The following is a 24,715-nucleotide window of genomic DNA, read 5'->3' as shown; positions in this document are numbered from 1 at the left end:
CTTAAACTCATTTCAAATCCAAAACTAAGAATTCTGTGCTTTAGCAGAGGCACCTTTTAACATCTGGTTTTATGTAATATTCACAGACCTACAGAAAACGCAGCTAAGGAGGATGTAGAAGCTTTAAGACAAAGCAGGCCAGTTTGTTTCAGCAGTTTATCACATAGCATGAATGCGAACGTCTCTGGGGTTTTTTGGATATGTTTTTTTGGTTTAACAAAAATATTATCTGAGCCTCTACCAAAATATCTGAACTCTTGGGATCTGTAACCCACCTGCTTTTCCTGTTTTGCTAGGTCTCAGCTGAAATAGAAAAGCAAGAGAATTGCCAGGTAGGAATCAGTTCAGTAGTACCTCAGTGTTATTTCGTAATAGCTAATGTCTAACTAAGACAGATGGACATAGATGATTATTTGCTAAAAGGGAGACCCCCGTGCTTTTATCCCAAGTTTAATGCAATAATTACCTTACCTCCTGCTCTGATTTTCCCAAGACAGCCTTTTTCAGGAAGGAACTATCAACACGTAGGCTTCCTCCTCTTTGATATTTATTGAATTGTATGATGTTTTGGCACCACATCATTTTTTGTTGTTGTTTGCTACTGTGTGAAAACTGTCAGCAGTTATAAATTATCCTTAGAGGAGGGTGAAGGCAGAGCTGAGCTGGGAATGCAGAACAGGCTTCCCTAGTTGATTAATGCAGCATCTGCAAAGTACATCTTGAACAGGAAATATTTGAGTTTTAGCAGCCTGAAGCTTACTTGCGGTGTGTGCTTGTAAGCAAACATCCATCCTGCATGTTAAAGCCTCAGGTCTAGATGCCTGGAGATGTTACGTAAAATAGGAAATGAGTTAATTCTACATATCTGGATACTGTGGCCTTTCTTACATTTAAAACTATGTTAAATTGCCTAATTTTCAGAATTTCAGAAGGCTGCAGGATAGAACAAACTTTATGAATATGCAAATTATAGTGCTTGATCTGGCATCCAGGCAAAGGTAAGATAAAACTCTAACCATGTATTGGTTCAGTAAAACTGCCTTTTCCCTGTTGGGCTGATTAGCCTTGGGTCAGCGCTGGGTGAAGGTCTCAGTTTGTCATCTGCAGACCCCGTGGTCAGGATTTTTCTTCTGCCTGCCTTAGCCAACTCTCTGCTTTTAAGATCACGGGTGGGCTATTGAAGCTGAAACCTGTAATACCTGCATTACGCATTGTTGGCCCACACAGGAGTCTAATCAAGATGTACCAAGAGGCATCTGGTTTTACAGAGGCAATCTAGGATATCATCGTAGCTTCTCCAATAGAGAAGCTTCTTCTCATAGAGAAGAAGTTCAAAAGGCGGCTAATTTCAGGAACAAGCTTAACCTCATGTCTACGAGAAAGGATCTTGGAAGGGCTGGCTATGTTCAGTCATTCAGGTATGCATGACTGGTAGCAGTGTTTCTGACAATGTCCTTAGATATATGTGAAGTCAAAAGCAGTTAGAGCAAAGCTTTCTGACAGAAGTGAGATAGGGCCAGGCATAAAAATTCAAAAGCTAGGTATTTTGAGCATTTTGTCATGAGGTGTTCTTTTCAGGACCATGTTATGCGTACAACTGTTTTCATTCACTTATGTTCAGAGAAAACTGGATAGTTTTAGTGAGTGCTGGAATAGTCTCTCTTACCGTGTTGCTCTTCATGGCACTCTCGGCTTAGAAGAGTTGGGGCTGGTCATGATGGGCTTGGCTGTTGTTCACTGGCCAGTCTAGCCCTTTCATTTCTGATATTTGGTATTATTACTTTGTCTCAGTGTTTGTATTTTGAATTAATCCACATCTTCCAGATCCCTATATCATCAGAGATAACGGGGATATATCTTCTGTTTTCTGTGAAGATCATTTTCTCCACTCCCAGTCCCCCCAAAAAAGTTAAGAACTTTGATCTGCGTGTGCCCTGGGGCAGAGGTTAGCAGTTTTTGTTTGAGGGTTTAAGGCTGGAAACCTAAAATGAGAGCAGCACATGCATGAGTCTGCCGCTACACCTGAGATTCAAGCTGCAGCTAGACTCAAATCCAGAAGACATGAAGATCATCCCATGAAAACAGCATGGTCTGACATACAGGGGTTTCCCTTCTGAAAGGAATTCCCTGCCTGCTAAAGCTGTATCTCAGTGTCTTTTCTGTATCTAAGTGCGTTGCACTCACCGTGTATTAAGATATCTGAAATTGGATGGATTTTTTTTTTATTCTGAAGATAGATTTTGATGTGAATATAAGCTGCCTTTAAAATCGAAAAGGCAATGTGCCAAACATACATTTAAATCCAAGTAAAAGCAAATAAATATACCTTTGATAAAAGACAGACATACTCAATAACCAACTAGTTTTAGGGTGCAATTGCTGTTAACTGTCACACTCACGCAGTGAAAGCACAGAGGAAAATGATCGGCACTTTAGCTACTCAATTTTTTTTCAGTTTGGTTGCCCTTCCATAATGAATGCTGCACAGTCAGTAAAACCATGGAGTTTTAAGTGAGGGTTCAAGCTAAACATTTTTTATAGAGCATCTTCTCTTTGAAAAGTACGTTAAAATGCAGCACAACTTGAGAAAATGGTTTATGATCATAATTCTGTTCAGTTTAGTTATTGGCTCAAGCCTAACAGCAGTCTGTTAAACACAAAGTTCCGTCTTTCTACCCACTCATTGCCCCTGAGTCCTGACCTACCTTCTAATAATTTGATCCTGAAGTAGGCAATTAGCAGCAGGAGAAGTAAAGTCACAGGCAAAAAAATCCCAGCAAAGAGAAGGCAGCCAGGTAGCTCCTTCACAAACACTGAGAGTAGGTAACTCATGCTCAGTTTTCTCTGCAACAGCCCTGCTGAATAAGTTCCTTCAGATCTCTAAACGTGGAGCTTATTTTATCTTTCTTCCTTTTTTCTGCATCCACATTCTGCCCTTTGCTCAGACCATTATCACTTTTTGGACTTTGGTTTGTTTGTATAGGCCTATGATTCCTAATAGGACTGGAGTTCAGCTGCAAAGTCACTCAACCACAAAGTTTAAAAGTGCATAGTGAAGTAATCTAGGACTTGAAACCTTTGGATAAGATGAGCTGGGTTGGGCTCCATATGAAATGCTGCTATGTTTTCAGCATTATGGTTTCTTTCGTCTGCTAATGTTGTGCAGGCCAATCTGGATCATAAGCATCCATTTTCTGGAAATGTTATTTTTTATTTTACAATAGATGTAAAGTGCTTTACTCAAGATGAAAACCCTTTCATACATACAAGGTGCGCCTTTTAGGAAATATGTACTATCTGTTCTTGAGAGTTTTCAGTTTGAAGCACCGAGACAGCAAGAGAGACAATGGATATTGTAGCACCAACATTTTCTGCAAATATGTGATTTTGGGGCCAGGCTTGCCAAGGAATTCAAGTACCTTTCAAACACTCAAGTAAGTAACTGGGTTTGAGGTGTTCATGCTGTTCAATTTTTCTGATCTGGCTGCCAGTCTACAGCAGAACTGTGTCTAGAGTGGTTTAAACAGAAGATTACCCTTTCAGTATCCTCCTACACCATCAGATTTCTAAAAGTGTCAGGTCTTGAAAACTGTTGTCATCCTTAAGTGTCATCTTGAAACTGTTAATGCACACAGGGTACACCGAGTTGATTTGGGGGCGATGCAGAATTTCCCTGATTGACCTGCCTGAGTGCTTGAATTCCAGCATAGACATACTTCCCCTTGTTAGAAATATGGTCAGTCTGCCTGAACATCCAGTCTTTCTCCTATCAAATCCTCCTAATGAAGGCTGCGGTAAGTGCACATTGAACCCCAGTGAGACCTGGATCATTGGGTCGACTAGACGACCCCCACCTCCAGTGTACATCCTCGCTGGCAGGTACACCATGTCTTCTTCCCACCAACACAGTGCTGAGAAGGCAGAGTTGAAAGCCCAGAACATTCTCAAGAGCCGTTACATCACCTGTTACTGGGGTCCTTCCAGCTCAAAACATTGCTGACCGCACCCAAATTCAACTTAGAGTATAAAACTAGCCCTGGGCTTTCTGAGTTTGAGCCAGGTTCTCCTTGGGAGCAGCGGGTCTGCGGGGGAAGAACGCTTCCCTCGGGACAGGACCTGCCTGAGGCAACTCCTCACGGTTGAGAGCCCTCTCCCAAGTCTGTGTGAGTGATAGCATGTAGTGGGGGAGGATTGGGGTATATTTTGCTGATGAACCCACAGTGCAGTTGCTCAGCTCCTATACTGACCTCCGAAACCTGTTGAATACCGTTGCTGGTTAATAAATTGGTTAATAGTTCTCTAACAGAGTGGGCCCTGTTCATTCCATGACAAAGACATCAAGTAACATTCAGCATGGTGGTTTTAGGGGTTCAGCTGCTTGCTATGACATGGAAAAGAAGTGCAAACTACCATTAGGAGAGCAATTCTCTCTTGACATCCAGAAGATGTACAAGATTTGTCTGACTAACTGGGTAGATGGGTAGGCTGGAGATAATGAAAAGTACAGTAGGTTTGCAGATTTTCAAGGCAAGGAAGTATTACTGTTTCCAAAGGCAAAGAACCTCACCTAGTAAGCATTTTAGTAAGTTTGTAATTTTCTTTGAACTATTTGGTATGAGATCCTCCTATTGTGACAAGCGATGGAGAAGTTTGCACTCGCAGGCAAATTCCCCATTTTGTTAATCATCTTGCTTTTGTGTTTAATAGAAGGACAAATCGAGTGTGCCTTCTTTCTTGTTTATATTTCTTTGGCCTCAGTTTCTAACCATTAGGTCTCATTCTGCCTTTTCCCGCTAGACGCTTGACCTCATTTGTAATGTGCTTTATGATGTACTGATGAAAAGCATGGACTAAAAAAGCCAGGTGGTTAGGATATTAGTATTATTATAGGCCCATCTGTCACCATAAAATTCCTTCCTTGTACAGATACCTGTCAGCTGTGATCAATAAACTCCTTAAAATTTTTATATCCATACAAAATTAATTCATTATTTTAGACTGTGATGAATGTTAGTGTTCCAGCATGCAAAGCGATCTTGTAATGTTTTGATGAACACTTTTCTGGATCTTTTTAAAAAGTACTTCCTAACTGATGTTCTTAAAACGAAAAAAAAAATCATGCGCAACCAAAAAGTTCTGTTTGAATGAGTGAAACCTGTGACAGAATTCCAAGCTCTGTGGCATTACAGAAAGAGTCGGGGAGTACTTCTCTTTCTTTGATACATCTCCATGGCTCACGGTGAAGTTAATGGGAGCTAAATACCTAAGTACAAGGGCAAAACAGTCTTTTGGATTTTTTAATTGGTTTTCCATGTGCACTCGAGAAATTCTTTTCTATCAAACATGCGGCACAGATGATGATCAAGTATGTAGTTACTGTGCTTGTCACATCTGATTGTTCTGGGGAGAGACAGATGATGGCTTGTAAAGCAGACAGCTTTTGACTGGGTAGTTTCTGCCTAGAAGAATAAGAACATTCTCCATCCTCCACATTTGTACAATCTGTTTGTCAAATGACAGATGATATCTCTGATCATAGTACCTACACGAGGAACAAAACTTTGCTAATGGCTGTTCAGTGCAGCAGATGTGAAACAAGTTTTCCATGTTGAAGCAGGTCAAATGCAGGTGGAAGCAAGGTTAACTTTTTTTTCCTTTTAAACAATGAAGGCAATACATTTTCTGCTTAGGACTGTAGGAGAATCTGAGTCCCTAGCAATTTGAAAATCTGAGACAGGATGACTTTTCTGAGAGATACAGCCCAAACCAGAGTGAATTTGGGTAAGCCAGTTTAGCAGTGGGTCAGACTAGGTAATTGCAAACAATCTGACAGACTATGTATGAAGGGACAAGGTCACATGAGTAATATTAACAGCTCTCCTGTCCACTGCCTCTGTTCAGCTAATGCGCAGTAAGCCTCTCTTTGTAAAATTAAACATTTCCTTTCACAGTTGCACTGACCTCAGGTTCATTGTCTGAAGTGAGTGGCAGGTGTTCGTAAAGCTGGGGGGAGCTCTGTAACTGCAGTTGCACTGTTGTTTCAAAAAGCAGGGTTTCAGCATCCACGCAAATCCATCTGAAGTGGATGATGCTACATGTGCCTTTGCTGTGTGATCACACTTCTATCAGAGTCAAAAGAAAATTGGAAGATTTGGGCCAGACATGGTTTAGTTGTGCGGGAACATATGGTTTCCAAGGTGATCTGTGACGCTTGAGTGTATTTTGGAAAATAAATCGATTCATGAGCTTTGCTGAAATGTCACTGACTTCTCATGAGCCGAGACCAAGCAACTGATTGCTTGTCACCCTGCTGGTGTTGCCAGTCCTGTGGTACAGGCCAGACCTGGTAAAAGCTCAGTTTATGGTTCATGGGAAACCCTGCCATTTCAAAATGTTCCTTTTGGCCTGAATCAGAAGTAAAAACTTAATTTTCTGTGAAATGGAATTTAGGGAACATTAATTTTATAGGTACCAAAGCTCATATTTCAGTTCTATCACTGTGATTACTTTCATAAAATATGAACATAAAGGAATTCATACAAACTTTAAATGACTTTCATTTCCAAAACTAGCCAAATTACAGTAGAATTGATGAACGTCTACCCTGTTGAAAGAAATTTCTTTCATAACCTCTCATCAGTTTTCCTTTTCCTTTTTTTTTTTTTGGCCTAAATCAACACATTCTTGTAGAATATTTTGATTTGATCACATTTTCCAAAGGAAAACTTTCTTTTAAAATTTCTGGATGACTTTTTATTAGGTGTCAATAAAGGCAATGACATACCTATTGGACCTGAGAAGGAGTAAGATTTGCCTGTGAAGACTCGACCATAGTAAAGAAAAGAAACTAGTTGTTGCAGGTGTTTGAGGGCGTTTTGGGCAGTAACCGAAATGAAAATGTCCCACAAGGGCACATTGCCAAAGCATATGTCAGCCAAATAGCTGGTGAACTGACACTCTTGGGACTGCTCCTTCTCAGGGAAAACTCTCTAATAAGATTGCTGCAAGACTGAAACGTGGCTACATCCATTTGGCTTCTTTTTTTAAAAAAAAAAAATTCTGTAGTTATGGTGGGAAGAGAAGCTGGTTGGTTCAGGGCTTAATATCAACGGAGCCTGTCAGCAGCAGGTCACTGGGTCAGATGTGGGCTCCTCTTTCTCTCTGAGTGAGGAGCCCTGCTGGGACAGGATATTTCTGGGAGCCTGGGTAAGCTGGGGCCACTGTGCGGGAGACAGATGCCTTTGAATGGCAGAAGGGCTTTAGTTTCCTGAGCTATTGAGCAAGAAGGTTTCCTGAGCAGTATATTAATTTTATTAAATTTAAATGCTAAATAAGTTACTTTATTTCTCCTGGATCTTCTTGCTGGAACACCAAAACCCTTCCATGTTCAGCATAAAGTCAGTAAAGGCTATTAGTTCAGCTACTTTGATATCCTCATTATTATGGGCAATTTTATTTCCTTCCATTTCCTTTGTAGAGTCTGGGAGATTGTTTAAGGTTTGTTTTCCCAAAAAGTATCTAGCCTTGTTTTGAAACCATCAAGAGATGTTTCCTCTGTCTCTTTCCATAACTTGTTCATGATTTAAAACGCCTGCCTCCTGTCTAATTTAGAATTTGCCATGCTTTGGCTTACAGCTGCTGGTTGTTATTACCCATTCTTCAGTGGATTAGAGAGGCTTTTGGGACCTGATATTTTTCCCTGTGTAAATACTTATGCCCTGTAATCAGGTCACTTTTCAATCTCTACTCTGTTAAATTACACAGGTTGATCTTTAAATTCTTTACATTAGGATTTTCACCTCCTCAGTCCTTGAAGCATCCTTGCAGCTTTTTCTGTAAGCTCTCCAATTTATAAGGACTCCTTTTGAAATGGGGGCACTCCGAATGCTGCAATATAGTAACTGTCACCAGGGCTACTCATAAACATAACTGCATCTTTATTCCTGCTTGCTAGTCTGCTGTTCACTCATCAGAAGGCCTTACTAGCCATCATTGCTGAAGCACTTCAGCAGCAATTGCTGAGTTGCCTACCTGCTCAGGATCTTGGTCCTCTTCAGGATTGTACTTTTCCAAGACCCAGTCCTCCAGTCTGTAGGGAAGTCTTGTTTGCCTTTATCCTTATTCCTAGATGTAAAATGCTGCTTTGGAGATGTTGCAATGCTTTTTTTCTTGTAATAAGCCCAGATTTTCACAAATGATCCAGTTCACACAGCATAAATGCTTTGTTCTCCTTATTGCCTACCACCAAGCCTTTGATCATCTGCACATTCTAGGAGCGGTGACCTTATTATGAATTTCTCCTTTTTTTTCTTCCTGCTTTGTCTACTTTCTACTTTTTTGCATTTCTAGTACAAGCAGGATGAATAGGTGCAAGCAACTGATCCAGCTGAGAAAGCTGCATCAACTATTTGAGACCTTTGAGGGAAAGGTGGCAACTAGAATATTTCTAAGCTGGATCAGTTTTCTGATCTGATTTAATGTGTGGACACACAAAAGGGGATGCTGGCACGGTTTGTTAAGTCATACAGAGGTGGTAATGAGCCCCTTTAGGAAGGGTCTCTTTCCCCAAAGTGAGCGGTAGATTAAAAGAGCTCTGCTCCCAGAAGTCTAACCATAGCTTAGAAGCCCTGTGTGCAGTGAATCCCCATGGATATGACTTTAAGATCTCTGCAGTAATTCCCAATTCATTTCTCATGTGCTCTGTTGATACAGAAAAGTGATTACTTTCTAATGAGCACATTGTGTGTTATTAATGCAAGTGCCTTAGAAAATCTAAGTATATTGAAGCTGTGGTTGCCTTTATCAAACAAACCTGTAATCTCATTAAAAAAAGTAATAGCTATTTTGCATAAGCTATGCTAAGCAGCTTATTTATATTCCAATTCTTTATCTGTTTGAAAAATCTTTGCATTTATCCTGCCTTGGGTTTATTTTTCTTACCTCTAACTAGGCCAGATCATTTGAACATTGGTATGACAATAATGGGTTTCTAATCTCCTGGATATTATACTTAAGATTTATGGAAAATTAACATCAGTGAAATAAAGACCTGCTTGGTTAACTTTCAGCCTTCTTTCAGGCTTCCTGATTTTCAAAGGGATTCTGGTCAGTGCAGGTTATTTAAATTTCTGCTTAATTACTAGTCACCTGTTATTAATCACATCATTGTTCCACATCTGGCAGTGGTACCAGTGTATCAGCCTTCTTTCCAAGTATAAATAAAAATATTTATTGAACAGTAATACTTCCAATATGTTATAGTTAAAAATATCTAGATATGGGCTCTACTGTTGAGAAGATCTCTCTTGTCTCTAGTACAATTTCAAGAGAACAGAGGAAAAAAAAATCTTCATGGTCCCTTGACCACAGCGTTTTACACGATGAAATAAGCTGATAACTGCAATTCTATTCTTTTTGCTCTTTTGGTCTTCTCCCTAAGAAAATAAGGCTTAGGAAATCACATTGGTTGTTCTCCCTAGTAACTCTTAAATTCAAAAAAAAGTTGAGGCATAGTAGGTGACATATTTTATTATGGTAATAAATTTTCACAAGCTTTTGGAAATTAACCTACTTCTAGTAAACGTGTGTGTGCGCGCGTGTGTGTGTGTGTGTGTTTTCTTGTTAGAGTTGCCCACTGTTCATCTTTAATCAGACTGATTCTTGATCACTGCTCTGTAAACAACTTCACCACTTCCAGTGCACTGATCAGTTCACCAGTAGCTTTCATAACCCAGGCCTGAACAGTCACTTCATACAGCTGAATCCCATTTCTGTTAGCAGATCATTGATCTTTAGAAACTATATGATTAATACTCTGTGCATAAGACTTCAAGCAGCACTGTTCTGAATGGATTTTTTTTTTTGGATAAACCCTTCCAAACAAACTGGATACTACCAAACAAGTCTAGTGCCTTTCCAGCCCCTCTGAGATGGCTCGCAGCTGTCTCCTGGTGTGTTCTCCTTCCTAATCAGTAAAAAGAAAATCAGTGCAATATTAAGAAGGTGCAGTTAAAGCAGTGGTAAAAAAGGATGTGCTGCTCTGATATCACAGAAAGGCAGAGCAAGGTTGCACAGGGAATAATTGTGCAGTAGTACCGCTGTGCTGTTTGTCTTTCTTACAGTGAACTGCCATCACCAGGGGCTTTATGGTATGAGTATTTTGTCATTAACAGATCATTCTTCACCTTGTAATGAACAAAATAAGATGCTTACTGAAGTGTACTTCCAGAAACTGGGCCAGATTCAACATTGATCTGGTAACCCGTTTTGTAGCTGATGCTGGAGCTGCAGTTTAAAGGTTTATAAACATTTAGCTAACTTTTTTATCCTGCCTAATTTCAAATGCGTTATGCTGTTCCTTGCCTCTTGGTTGGTTAATACGTCTTGATATTCCTTTGCAACATCTCTGATACCTCATCATACCTCAGACATTTTCAGTCTCAGTTTAACCACAGTCCCCTCAACAAAAGAGGATGGAGAGCCAGCTGGGGCGCTCTGCTAGCTCAAGAGGCTGAAGTAAAGCAGAGCTGGGCACGCCACAGTTGGAAAGGCAATGTGGCTGGTGGGGAAGGCTGCCAGCATCACAGCTTTTCTTCCCCTGCACAGGCTACGCTGGGTGGCACTGATGTAAAAGCTGCCTTTTATTCAGTGCCTATATATCTGCAGATGTGTATCTATTATTGAAATTGTAGCACATCTCTGCAAGGTGAAAAAGCAACATCTCTCATATCAGGGTGCTTTTTTAAGACCTGTTAGCCATCTGTGCTTACTTGCATGCCATAACAGTGATGTTGGCTATGATTCCTCAGCTGCTTTTCAAAAATGGCTGAGGATTTTCCGTATTTCAGTTTCAAGGTCCTTAATTGACATCCTTGAAAAGAACACTTGAAATACAGGTTTTCACAGAACTAATAGTTACAGAAAACCCAAATCCAGATCAAAATGTCTATGTCAGTATTGTCTGTAACCTACATCTTTTACAGTTATTTATTAAAACTGTGACAAGCATTTTATGTAGTTTTCCCTGTGAAGAAGTAAGCTAAACTGCTCACATGCCCTAATAACAAACTGAACTGCGAACTGCATGCAGCAGTTTGTGCATGACCCCTCCCTGTTGAAGAGACTGCTCACAACCTGTTATCTCCCCTACAACACAAGAGAGTCCTCCTCTTTGCAGCCAAACCTCAAGGGAGACAAATTGCTGGTTAAAAAAAGGATGAGGTCTGGTTTCACCAGAAACTTATTGGATTAAAGACTAATATAACCCTGTGTGAAAATAATTTACAGTGAGGTGAATACTATGGTAAGTTAGTTAGTGATGCTAGAGAGTTTGTGCATGCGTGCGTGCGTGCGTGTGTGTACAGCCACAAGCTCTGTCACAGTGTCTATAAGGAAATAAAATATTTTCGCTCTGTGTGAGAGAAATTTTCAGCTTATCTACTAGTCTTAGCAAAGGCTGTGATTAGTTTAACGCATTTTTGTCAGTTATCTAGCAGTTGATTAAATGTGACATGAAATAAAATGGGGTGAGCACATATCACTCTCCGTCGCACGTTCCTGGTGAATGCTAATTAATTTATCATTCCACTTTCCATGCTGTACATCTACAGCACGGAATGCTACTACTCAGTAATGAGCTGTAGCCATCTGCTGCCATGAATGATCTTTTTTCCTCTTTTTTTCTTCCCCCGCCTCCCCAGAAAGCAGGAAGGCAGACAGTCCTTCATGTTTTTCCTTATACTGTAACATATCCTGAAAACCGTATGCTTACCCCTGACATTGGCACCAATAAATACTGATTTACATATTAGAGCCTTTCTGTAACTATGTAAGTCCAAGGAAAGAATTTTTAACCCTGAATTGCTTGATGGTTTAAAATAGTTATTGGGGAAGCCTTGGGGAAGTTTATGCATTTTTTTTTACAGATTAACATCTGCAATTTCTTGCAAATGAGGTCTGCACTGTAAGGTCTTTTACTAATTAGTGTGTTAAGGTAAACACAACCAATCCATGTCAGAAAACTGCCCTGTAGGCATCAGCTTCTCTAGCATGAATGTTTTAAGCGCATAGACCTATGGCAGTACCATGAGGAGATGCAAACTGATAGACTAGAAAGAAGGGAAAATAGTTCAGACAAATTTTCCTCTCTGAAAAAGGTATTGCTGATTTGATGATCAGCATCATCAAATCTGATGATCAGTTTTCCTTTGCCTTTTCTGATTCTGATTGTGGGCCCTATTTATATGGACAATTTTGGTATGCCCTGTAAGAGCTGATCAATAAAAGGTTAGCAAATGTGTCTGTAGTGAGGGCAAGGCTACACAGTTGATTTGCATGTGTTCTTCAACAGGTGGATTGAATAGTAGCTCCTGAAGGATGACAGTGAGGGGAAATGAGATATCTTTAAATTGCAATAAATATTTAATGACTGAAGATTAGGGGAGGGTGAGGACAGAGTTTTCTTATGTTGTAAAATCTGAGCTCAAAAACGCTCCCTTTGTCCTCTTTTTAACATTAAATTTTAGAGTAGAATTAAGCATTCACCCAATAGTGGTAAGAGCATTCATTCGTGATAAGGTGGTGAAGCATTTTGGGTTTGACCAGCAACTCAGCTTGGGCTTCAAAACCCATTGTGAAAACCTTTCACTGAATTGCAGTTGGATCTGACAAATAACAATTTTCTGGAGAAAAAAAATATTTTGACTAAATAATTGCAGTCTACCCCTAGTTTGGTTCTTTTTCATTCCTTTCATGATTTCTTAATGTTACCAAGCCAGAAACTGAGAAACACTAACGTGCAGTTCAAGAAGAAACTACAAAGATTGTCCTGTCCTTATCATCACAGAATCACAGAATGGTTGAGGTTGGAAGGGACCTCTGGAGATCATCCAGTCCAACTCCCCTGCTCAAGCAGGGTCCTCCAGAGCACATTACCCCAGATTGTGTCCAGTTGGCTTTTGAATATCTCCAGGGAAGGAGACTCCACTACCTCTCTGGGCAACCTGTTCCAATGCTCAGGCACCCTCACAGTGAAGAAGTTTTTTCTCAGGTTCAGGTGGAACTGCCTGTGGTTCAGTTTCAGTGCCCATTGCCTCTTGTCCTGTTGCTGGGCACCACGGAGAAGAGATTGGCCTCATCCTCTTGATATCCTCCCTTCAGATACTTTTACATACTGATCAGATCCGCCCTCAGTCTTCTCTTCTCCAGGCTGAACAGGCCCAGCTCTCTCAGCCTTTCCTCATAGCAGAGATGCTGCAGTCCCCTCATCATCTTGGTAGCCCTCCGCTGGACTCTCTCCAGTAGGGCCATGTCTCTCTTGTACTGGGGAGCCCAGAACTGGACACTGTACTCCAGGGGAGGCCTCCCCAGGGCTGAGGAGAGGGGCAGGATCACCTCCCTCCACCTGCTGGCAACACTCTGCCTCATGCACCCCAGGATCCCACTGGCCTTCTTGGCCACAAGGACACACTGCTGGCTCCTGCTTAACTTGTTGTCCACCAGGACTCCCAGATCCTTTCCTGCACAGCTGCTTTCTAGCAGGTCAGCCCCCTAATCATGCTTTTTTGATCTCTTTAAAAGTTTGTAAGATAGTATTCCCCTTACAGAAGCCATGATGGTTGGCTCTTCCAAATCAGATTATATTCATCCAGGAAGTGCATAATCCTATCCTTTTATTTCTTTCATTATTGTTTCTACCAATTTCCCTCTCACAGCCTTCAGATTTACCAGTTCTTTATCCTAGAATTTCCAAGGTATCTCTTAAAAATTGGTGTCCTTTTTGCACCATCCAGTTCTGAGGTACCAAGGCAGTTTTAAATAAACAGTTATGCGCTACTGTTGGTACCTCAACTATTGAGTGATGGACTCCTAGGGGAATACTGGAGGTGTGCTAGTGTTCATTTCAGTTTGTTCAATAACTTCTTCTACAGCTGCTTAAAATTTCAGACACCTGCTGACCTCTTCTTCTCCACCTCTTCTCTTCCAGCATGGGAATCTCCCCAGTTTCTTCTACAGTGAATACTTATAAAAGGAATTCATTTAGCTTCGCTGCAGTAGCTTGGTCAGGGTGTACCCTGTTAAGGACATCTGATCTTTATTTTAAGAATACATTGAGTACTTTGACTCTTCAGAGAAACAGAGGTCACAGATGTCACAAAGATCAAACAAATGGGATGGGCATGAAGAGTTGCAGGCACGTTTAATGTGCTAAACATACAGAGGACTCTAAATCACAGTGTGCTATCAAATAAGCTTCAGTTCTTATGCATTGAAGATATCAGCATGTGAAGTAAGCAAGGGTATGAACTATTAGTACTTTGGCTACTCTGTGGGTATGTTCTCATGTGCAAACTTTTACCAGCCCTGTCAACAGGTAGTGGCTAATCCCTCTTCTAGTGAGCATATGCCTGAGTAGTAACCACAAGTAGTTGCAAATCCATAGCCTAGCCTACCTGGTGATATTTTCTGTGTATGTGTATGTGCATGCATGGATCTGAAGACTGATTTATCAGTCTTGAGTGTCTGGACAGTCTTACTGTTTACAGCAGCAGAAACAACATGGCATCTGCAGATCTACAATCATCAAAATTATGTTACAGCATGTGTCTTCTCTTGTATACTGAAAGGCAAAGGAGAAATTAGCAAAAAATACACATTTAAGTTCTCTGATTCATTTTCTTCCACCATCACCTGCAGTGATCTCTCTCTCACACACTGTTTCTTCCATTCTTGCTGTTTTTCTCCTGGTAGCATTATCTGTCTTCACTTACAGTTAGTCGTGTGACAGCAACCTGCTGATTTTTCAATGGCTTCCAACAGCATTTATTATCTAGCAATCTTCTTCAATCAGTAGATCTGAAGAAGCACACTGCACTCAGGGGTACTCAAATAATGGGTTACAAGCAATAACATCAGAGATGTGTTCTTACATTTCTGCAGTCCTTATTTGTGCATTTGGCAGAGAGTCATAATACCAGCATTTGAAGTTGTAATAGGGCTTTCTGTCTAAGGGTTCCCAAAGCACTCTGTAAAGCGCTGTCCTAGATGTGTTAGGGACTTCAACAGCTCCTGGGAATGCAGGGATTAGGAATTCCCATTTTTCAGCTGTGGAATTAGGATTTTATCTTGTGTTAAAAAAAATTCACAGCAAGGAAACAGCTTCTTTATTTTCTAAGCATTTCCTGAGGTCCCCATGATGCAAGGTACACAGAAAACCTGCAGTGGGCAGGCAGATTTCTCTGAAGCTGGTCAGACTCAGAGATGAATTCCTTGTAATCAGAGTGATGGAGACAATGTATCTTCTGTCTATGTGGTAATAGCTAAACAATGAAGAAACATTTGTCATATCACACATCATTGTGGAACAGGTGGGATGGGGCATTGACCAGGAGGTATGAGGGGTTTTCTCTGGGACACAAATGAAAGGAATTGATGTAGTTTGATGGGACTGTCTGCGTGTGTGAGGACAAAGAAAGAAGTGAAGACAGAAGGTAATCCAAGGAGAAAGAGTAGAAGTCTTGGTGACTCAGGCCTGAGAGGAAGCCTGAGATGATGGCAATGATGTTGGCTGTTGGGAAGTTGCAATTCTAAGCAAAGAAAGGTCCTTCTGATGTTTGATTGCTAAACTGAGGCCTGTTTCTCAGAAATAATTTATTTCTCCAGATAGTAACAGAGCTTGGATGTGTTCACTACCAGCTCAGGTGAAGAAGGGGAAAGAGAATGGTGCCAATAACCTGCCGTAGTAGGGTGAGGAATATATATGCTGCTTGCATTAAGCCAGCTCTGCTTGCTGGGAGTAAGAAAACCAAGTTTAAACACTAGTTACCAAAGCTGTCAGAGTTAATTGCTAAAGCAAGTTTTAAGTACTCTATCTACACTGCTCTGGACACAATTTGTCTTTACTAGAAGTAACACTAAAACTAATGCAGGTGGACTACTCCTGCTCAGATATAAGCAGTATTCCAGTATAACTTAAGGACATTTAGGTAAACAGCATGTTCCCAGTCAGCAGTGATTGGGTTTAACAAAAGCAAGTCAGCACTGTCAGGCTAAAAAAGACTTAATTGAGGTAATTTGCTGTACCTTTATAAAAGGTCACAGTGTACTGACAAGCTTTCAGGCCAGCAGCACACTTTATAAAGGAATTTTACTTGGAAAAACTAGGCTTATTTTAAAACGCTCTTAAAAGGTAATACTACTACCTTGTTCTTGGCTTGTTGTCTCAGTGAATATGGAGTACTCTTTCCTGTTTATAAATTCCTAGTTTGTTTGTGTGGAAGGGAAGAGGAAGACATTTAGTTTGTGTGTTAACTTGCTCCATTAAATGTATGCTCTTTTTCCTTGGTGAATTGTTTATTTTCTCTGCCCAAAAATGTTTCTTCCCTTATCTTTTCCTTCCCCAAGACTGCATGGACATTGTCACTCAAAGACACTGCACTCTGATGTTCACTTTGGTACAATCTCTAAACAACTACAATTCTCACCCTAATCATGGTTGTCAGCGTTTGGGAGTTATATTATGAAATAAAAGAAATACAGAGCTGGAATTGCTCTCAAGAAACTATCTAGCCAGTACCCCTCCTCTGGGAGAGGCTTGGGAACATGTGTCCTAACATGTCAAAATAGCCCGTTCTCAAAATGCTCTAATAGAGAGGATCCAATAACCACCTGAGTTATTGCCCTCTCTGGTTACCATGTAGAGAGTGGTGTAGTGAGACTTTCCTAATAGCTACCCTAAATTTTCCTTACTGCCAATTATTGTTCTACCTTTCAACAACAGTCTATGACCATCCCCTTTTGACAGACTCTGTAACTCTGTAGTCTGCTTTATATCTGCTTTCGTTCCATTTTCAGAAAAGCCAGTTCTTTTGCCCTGTCTGTATACCTCATGTTTGCAAACTTTTTATAGCTGTGATTTTCTTCTCTGAATTCTGCCCAGACTCTCCATATCTTTCTGAGAATGAAGTACTCAAACTCCAGCTGGCAGCCTGCAGCATTGTGCAGAGTACAGTCATTCTTTCTATCTTACAATGTTTTTTGCTAATATAGGTCTCTGTTTGGCCAAAAGTGTTCATTTAGTTTCACCTGCTACATCTGGTAAGTGTTGGCCTTCAGAAGGGACAAGCCCAGTAATAGAAGTCTGGCTAAGAAAGAGAACGGGCAGGTTGATCCCACAAGAAGGAAGTGGCCTGGATACTAAGGAGCTGCTAGAAGCACTTAAATTGTTGTTCCATTGCTTACACCCAGATAAAAGAGCGCATTTGTCTTCAGAGACGCCTCAGAAAGAGGAGGAATACCTTGGTAACTGGACTAGTCCCACGCAAATGGAAGAGAACTAGCATTCTCAAGAAGAGGCTGAATGGGAGGCAGTCTAAGGAAATAGTAGGAGTCTTGCAGAAAGCCCAACTTGTATAAGTTCCTGGAAAAATTCTTGCTATGATTGGAAGGAATTGGTAGGTCTGGGTTTCCCTACAACCCTTTGAGAAGGAATTCCTCTAGAAGGAAGACCTCTAGAGAAACAATTGAGCATTGTCTGGGAAAAGAGAAAACTCAGATGTGGCTGCAGAATGGATTGTAGAATGAATAACAGGTGGGAAAGAGTGGAAGAAGAACCACGGTCACTACCCTGATATGTGAGGGGAGGTAAAAGCGATGCTGGTAAGTTTTCAGAAGAGCCTTTTCTGCAGCAGTATGTCTTTGGACTCTTTTTAGTTTTTGAGCCACAATAAACCTCAGTACTAGAACATAGCTTAACTATTCCCCATTTAGTATGGGCTCCTTTGAGTTTTGCTTCTTAGCATGGTCCTTTGTACTTTTGATTTTGGTTTTATCATTGTTAGACTGTTCTTCCAATTGTTCATGTTAAATGCTAATCCTGTCTTCCATATGTATGCCGTTCTTCTCATCTTGGTATGACCTATACACTAACCCATCACCCAAGTCATTGTTAAAGATGTGCAATAGAATTAGTATTGGGACAGACTTCTGTGTGATATGACTTGAATGACCTCCATTTGAAACAGAGAGGCTAACATATTCATGTGCAACCACCTTATAGGCTTTCATATAGGCTTTCTTCCCAGCTCTTTTGCAAGCACAGGAACTGTGACTGTATTAAAGACTTACTAATGTCAAGACATGCTGCATCAGTACTTTCTTTCCTCTACATGAGACAACTGATCCTTTCAGAGAAGGAGATGAAAGGACTTCTTATAGCTTGTTTCTGACAAATACAGTATTGTTGAGGAAGGATGCTTTCAGAGCTGGAAATTCTGCAATGACATCAGTCAAAACAGCAGAGCATCGCCTTTCTCAACAGAAAGTTAGTAGATTTTATCCACTCATCTCTCTGGATAGATGCAGTTCTGACATCCTCCTCCAGCTTAATTTCTTGTCAAACATATACTAGCTGAACTACAACCATTTTCTAAAGCTGCAGGCTAGCCCATTGACATTAATGGGGGATTGCCTACTGCCTTAACTGGCCTGGACCCTAATTGGCTATAGCCAAAAGCAGCTGAAAGCATGTTTCCATGCCAACAGGAAAGACTAATTATGCTCAGCCAATATTGCATCTTGGCAGTTGCAACTGACAATCTCTGAACCTTGTAGCTCAAGTCTGTTTTAGCCTGCATTGGTTCAGTGAATAGTTATTTTGTCTTACAGTAACTGATGTGAATTTGAAGTTATTTTATCCATGTTATTAAACTGTACTAATAATACAAGTGAGCCAAATATATATTATTTTATATGATATATACTATAAAAATAAAAACAAATAAGCAAGGATTTAATGGTCATTATATGCCTTTCCTGTTTTCCATTAGCACATAGTTTCTCCACACAACAATACTCACTCTCCCATTCACATAAGATTTAACATTAAAACTCAGACAGCTCTTAACTGCACAGCACAATTTCATTCTCACTTCTTTCCCACTCACCTTTTTCCTTTTTGTTTCACTTTCCTTTACTGTATTCTCATCCTCTTGTTTTTCAGATAAATTGTTTGGCTGTTGTCCATTCCCTGAGCTGCTGCAGTGGAAGGAAGGAAAGTACCAGTAATCAGAGGAATGGCTCTCCTGATACTGAGATAGCTGTCTTTATACCACTCCCAGCAGACTTTGGAAAAACCTAGTGCTCTCTTATGTGCTGTTTGGTTGCTGCCTGCTTGGGAAAGGTGATTACCTGGTGCAGCTTTCTCTGCCTGCATCCCTGGTGCATGGGCTGGTTGCTGGCAGGGGCTTTATTATTGCTGACGGATATGGGAACCAGCTGGGCATGTGCATGGGATACAAGGGTAAAAGTGAGTGGGTTGGAAGCATCTGATACAGATTGTTTTGCACTAGCAATCAGTTGTATGTCTGCCTAATTTCATTCTGAGATAACATGCAAAGTCCACAGTGTGTTTGTGTGCTTTAAAGGGGGACAATGTATATTTTCAAGATGAGTCTAACAGGTAGACCTTGGATAGCTTGTGAGCTCTTTTTTGCAAGACTGAAGGGTAGATGTTTTCCAGAGCAAGCCTCTGTCCTTGCCAAATAGCACACTGCTGCTTAGAGTAGTTTTCATGTTACTAGGTTTCTCCTTTCCCAACGGACTGTGTTACTATTATGTCTTCCTACATAATATTTACCCTATGTCTGTAATCACATCTGTTAGAAGGGATGTTGCCCAGCCAGCAATACTTGTGATGGCATATGGTGCTCTTTAATTAAATGTAAGTATTCACAAAAGCATAGAGTGTTCTCTAGTTCTCAGGCCTCCAGCTATCCCTCATGGCTCACTTTATTCATCTAAATGCATCATCAGAAAGTCAGAAGGATTTTTCCTAATGCATTAGACTTAAAAAATGGAATCTGAAAGCATAATAATAGAACTACATGGTGTACCTTGCAAAGTTCAGTGTATTTAAATCTTCGATTACAAATATGCCTTTCCTTATAAATAAAGAAATCAATTATGTTCTTCCATATAGACAGATGGTCTGCTTCTATTAAAAACACATATGAGACAGTTGTGAGCCGAATCATGGTCATGATATCCAACAGCTGGTAAATTTGTGAGCAGCAGAGTAACACATTCACTTTTATTGTTTTTTTTTTACTTTATTGGGTTGTTTCCTGAGCGTGGAGTGATGCCCTTCTCAATTCTCATTTTCATCTCTTCTCTAAATACCTGCTGTGGAAAATGGAGTATTTTGGTTTTGCTCTCTAGTATTGTAAAGAGAAGTATTACTGAAAAATAGCAAGGCCTTTACTTTTCAGAGACTTCATTTCTTGCATTTCAGCGTTCAGAGACGTTGCTTTCTTGCAGCATGCTTTGCTAACTGAAAATATTTTGTAATGTTGCATTAATCTACTGCTGATTACAGAGCCTACAACCATTGTTCTAGAAGCTTGAAACAGAGCTAAATAAAAAGAGCCTGCTTCAGAGACTGTATAACCCAGGTATACAGTGAGATAACTGAGAGTCAGGTGTGTGCAAAGAAACAAAAGACCACATTAGTCAGCATAATAAACAATGGACTTAGTACAGTAACTGTGACTTTTTGTAGTTATTGGGGCAAGGAGAGTTTTAAGAAATAATCCAAAGGGGGTCAATGAGGCAATTTGTTATGCGTTCCCTCCGTGTGTCACCTTTCATACTTAGAAGTGCAGTAGCTGGAAATTTCATGGGTGCATGTTGCAGGCTGGCACTGGGAACCTATTGATCTCTTGATATTGATTAGAAAAAAGGTCAACAAAGTAGGACAGAAAATGGGATGCCTTGAAAAAGGAAAATAAGTAGCCAAGGCTGGACAGTGCATAGGAAGAAGCAGCACAGATAGACTGCAAGATAAGATACCAAATTGTTGGTCTAGAAAGGCATTGCTCGTAGACGCTTTCTGAATGGATAAGACAGGTAAGGGAGAGGGCAAGATTGTGTTTGTCAAAGCCAGGGAAGAGGATACTGCAGTAACAGATGCAAGGAGATGAAAGCCTTTCACTCCACTCCAGCGCGCAGAGTGACAACTGCCTTGTTAGATTTGCATGGCTTAAAGTGCAGATTTCAGCTGTCTCAGTAATCTTTTACAGATTAAACTGCTGTCACTGGAGAGACTATTAAGGGCAAAATGAGCTCACAATGTTAGATTTACACTTTACTGTAAAAGCATAAACAAGTTGAGATTTTATATGAGGGGTTTTTTAGGCTTTACCCTTAATCCTAAGGGATTCACAAAGAAAAATACCTCTTGAAAAATGTAAATTTGGGGCAATATCTAAATTGCTCTGCAAAGCAAACTGGAGATTACACAAGCTTTCTGTGCTGCAAACTGTTTTCCCCAGAAGGTACAAAGTTTTTTGCCTGTAGTCTAGTAACTAGTTGTGTTCTAGACCCTCCCAAGAACAAGAAGGGTCACATCTTCACTGCTCTTCTCCTATGAAAGTTCACCAACTACCATGTCATACAGCAGGAGGGAGTAGGGCACACTCTCTCTTACTGAAGCTACTTAGTCTGTCAAAACAAAATGTTTGTTTAAAATGCTTTAGGAAAAAAAACCATAGAACTAGAGAAAATTTGACATTAGATAGAACTTTTGAGGTCTCATTTTCTTGTTTTTATTTTGGTTATTTTGTCAGCTCCCACGAGATGTGCATATTGCTTTCAACAACCAGCAGAGATTTCCATTGCAATACAGAGAAGCTGGCAGTAAATTAGAGGTCTCTAACAATGTGCTTTTTTTTTCTTTATGCCAGTGGCATCAACCTACTTCATTACCTCTGGGTGGAAAATGCACCACAGTTAATGCAGAAATTCATCTTGAAACATGCAATTGGTGACGAGGTCTGAGCAATCTGTCTTGATGTTTTAAGGTCTTGGCTTTAAAACAAGCAAACCGATATTTTTAAAGACTTGCATTGGCTTAATTTTTCCAACTTTACATTTTCAAATGGATTCCTGTCTTAGCTTATTGACTTGGATACAGTCTAAAAACAGGCCGTAGGAGCTGAAATTCATGACTATACTTCATAATATCCCCACACCAAAATTTTGACTATGTATATTGGAACACCAACTACATCTGTCGTTGTCACATCTGTCTTCAAGAGCTTTATATCGGTCTCTCCTCTAATGAGTATCATAGCATCTGTCAAATCAAGAGGAAGTGTGAAAACTTTCTGTTAAGCTCCATTTAGTTTTAACTGCTGGTTACCTTGTACTGACTTCCAATGCACTTAGAATGTTTGGAACAGAAAAGTTTCAATGAATTTTGGTATGAATTCAATGAGCGTTGGAAATCTGCACAGATCTCTTCTAACTGGTGCATTCACAGGCCGGAACTTCTCTAATTTTTTTGGCAACCACCACTTTGAGACAAGAGCATGCATATGAAATTGTCATTTTAGTGCACAGCAACCTTGCTTTTCTGCACTTTTTTTTAAACGTCTTTCAAAGAAGTTCCACTTAAATGTATGACAGCGGTCAGATACTCTGCTCAGTTACAGATACAGTAGTATTTCTCTTAATATCAAAAACTAGCAATCATTTTTTCTTGTTCTTCAGTCACTGCTAATATTTAATTTCTGCATCAAATTAGGACAATTTAAACATAAATCTTTCCTTCAAAGTAGCATGCTTGAATTTCTTTCCACGAAAGCTTTTTAATTAAAATACATCTTTCTAAAGTCTCTATTGAATGGCTTTATTAAGTACAGTTCTTTACTTAAAAGCATGTTGTAAATAAAATCCTTAAGAGGCAAGGAAGGGAATAGGTTTGCGATATCTAACACTACTCACTAATTATGTTTTCAATGTTGTAACAATGTCTTGGGGCCCAACAGAGACAGAGAATTCTCTGTATTAAGCAGCTAACCCCATTCTGGCTACATTAAGACTAGACAGCATAGACCAATATTTGAAGGAAAAGTAAATACTGCTATCTCCATTTTACACACAGTCGACTGATGGAGGAGAGGCTAAGTGAGTTGCCAAAGGTCAGATGGAGGGACTCTGCTGGAGTCCAAAATAGAAGCCTGATGGCTGGAGCCCTTAGTCACGAGACTGTCCCTGCTCTTGTATGTCTCTGATTGCAGCTAAGATGCTTTTTTATAACATGAAAAACCTCAGAAAGTTTGCTTCAGAAAGGCTTCATTCTTCTGAGTCCTTATCTCAGCCTAACTCAAACTCTCTGACTCCTCTGAGCCTGCAAAACGGGTGTCTCACAAGAACTTTTCTTTAAGTATGTCCCTGTATTTTTACTTCCAGTTAGAAGCAAGCGCTAAGAAGGATGAAAATGAGAGATAACATGAAGCGAATAAATTAGCTTGCAAATCCCAGTATGATTTGAGCTGGCTGGTTTTGGTGAAAGTCACTCTAGTTCCTCTTTTTCACTCCCTCCTGCCTTGGAAAAACCCCAAATTTAATTACTTCCATGTGCGCTAGAATTAAAACTATCAGAAAGGAGATGTTTTGCATGGATTGTGGGCCTTAAGAACTGCTGGCAAAGAACTCCAGGCCCCATAATCTCTGAAGTGACTGAAGTACTTGTTTGTGAATGTGTTCTAAAAACATTTAAAATACTATGTTTATGATAACAGATAGCGTAAACCATGTGTAATGCTCAATAAGTGGTGAGGTTGAGTTGAGCAGTAGAAAAGACACAGCAATTTCATTAACAGCACAAATGCATAGTTCAGTCTGATTTGGCTCTGGCTTCTGGGAAGATTTAATTCTATATGGGATATGCTTAGAGGTTCACTGCAGGTATTTGCAGTCTCTGTCCCTGTGATAAGTTGTAATAGGCTGGTGCCACGGTTCAGTGCTAAAGTCACCAAAGACTTCTCATTACACAAACCCTGTTTTTACTTGGCTAAACTTTGCAACACTGAAATGGATTGTCCTAAAGGTTTCTGTGCCGGATGCTAGTCTCAAACTGAATGAATGGGATATGGAGAGAATAAAAGTCTGCAAGAGGTTAGGTGAGGGGGAGGCGACAAGAGCTGTGCTTTGGTGAAAGGAGTGGGAGAACTTCTGCCCACCTGAGCAGTCCTCACCCACGCCAGGAATGAAATCTGGGCTCCCAGCTCCACAAATATTTGTGCCATGGCCTGGCATAGTATCTCTCTGAGAGGGTACATATCTTTTGTCATTATTGGTCTCTCCATTAGTTCAAGCAGCAGAGTTCTGGGCATAGTAACCTGTCCATTTGGAAGGTAGACTGAAGCACTACAATTCAGTTCATTTTTGAAAATCTATAGCTACTCCACTTGTGTGTACAACCTGTGCTTAGAATATAAGGGCCACAAAATCCAACATGCAAGAATGAAAATGCCCATGGAATTTTAATTCATCCCTGTGTATCTATTACAATAAGCTTACATTGTTACAATTCTGAATCTTCCTGAGCTTGGTAAACACAGTGCGAGTGTACTTCTTGATCTAGTAACCCCATATAGAATTTTTCTTGGGTAAATATGTAGTACTGGAGAACTTCAAAACAAAGGCAACACATGTGTATAAGTGTTTAATTGTAGGTTCATGTGCTAAGCCTATGTATACACTATTTAGTTATATCAATACAAATTGCAGCATAGCCAAGAGCAGGGACAAATGTATACTTTCTTTTAGGTTGTGAAAGGAAAACTTGGAAAAATTTTGAAATAAAATACTAGTAAATTGGACCATACACCAGAGCAATCTAGTTTAGTTTCTGAAGTAAATGGACATTATCTAG

The 24,715-nt window shown here is 40.1% G+C and overlaps 1 long non-coding RNA gene across 2 annotated transcripts in view; it reads left to right on the top strand.

The window, feature by feature from the left end:
* Window positions 1-1,057: 1,057 nt before the first annotated feature.
* Window positions 1,058-24,715, top strand: part of LOC104153111 (uncharacterized) — a 50,812-nt gene continuing 27,154 nt past the window's right edge. For both annotated transcript variants that reach the window (XR_696146.2, XR_696148.2), the window contains exon 1: window positions 1,058-1,418. This is a non-coding gene — a long non-coding RNA (uncharacterized lncRNA). The remainder of the gene's footprint in view (window positions 1,419-24,715) is intronic.

This window comes from Struthio camelus, chromosome 3 (genome assembly GCF_040807025.1).
Source record: "Struthio camelus isolate bStrCam1 chromosome 3, bStrCam1.hap1, whole genome shotgun sequence".
NCBI lineage: Eukaryota > Metazoa > Chordata > Aves > Struthioniformes > Struthionidae > Struthio > Struthio camelus.
The sequence above is the reverse complement of the archived record's forward strand: the minus strand, read 5'-3'. Positions and strand labels throughout refer to the sequence as shown.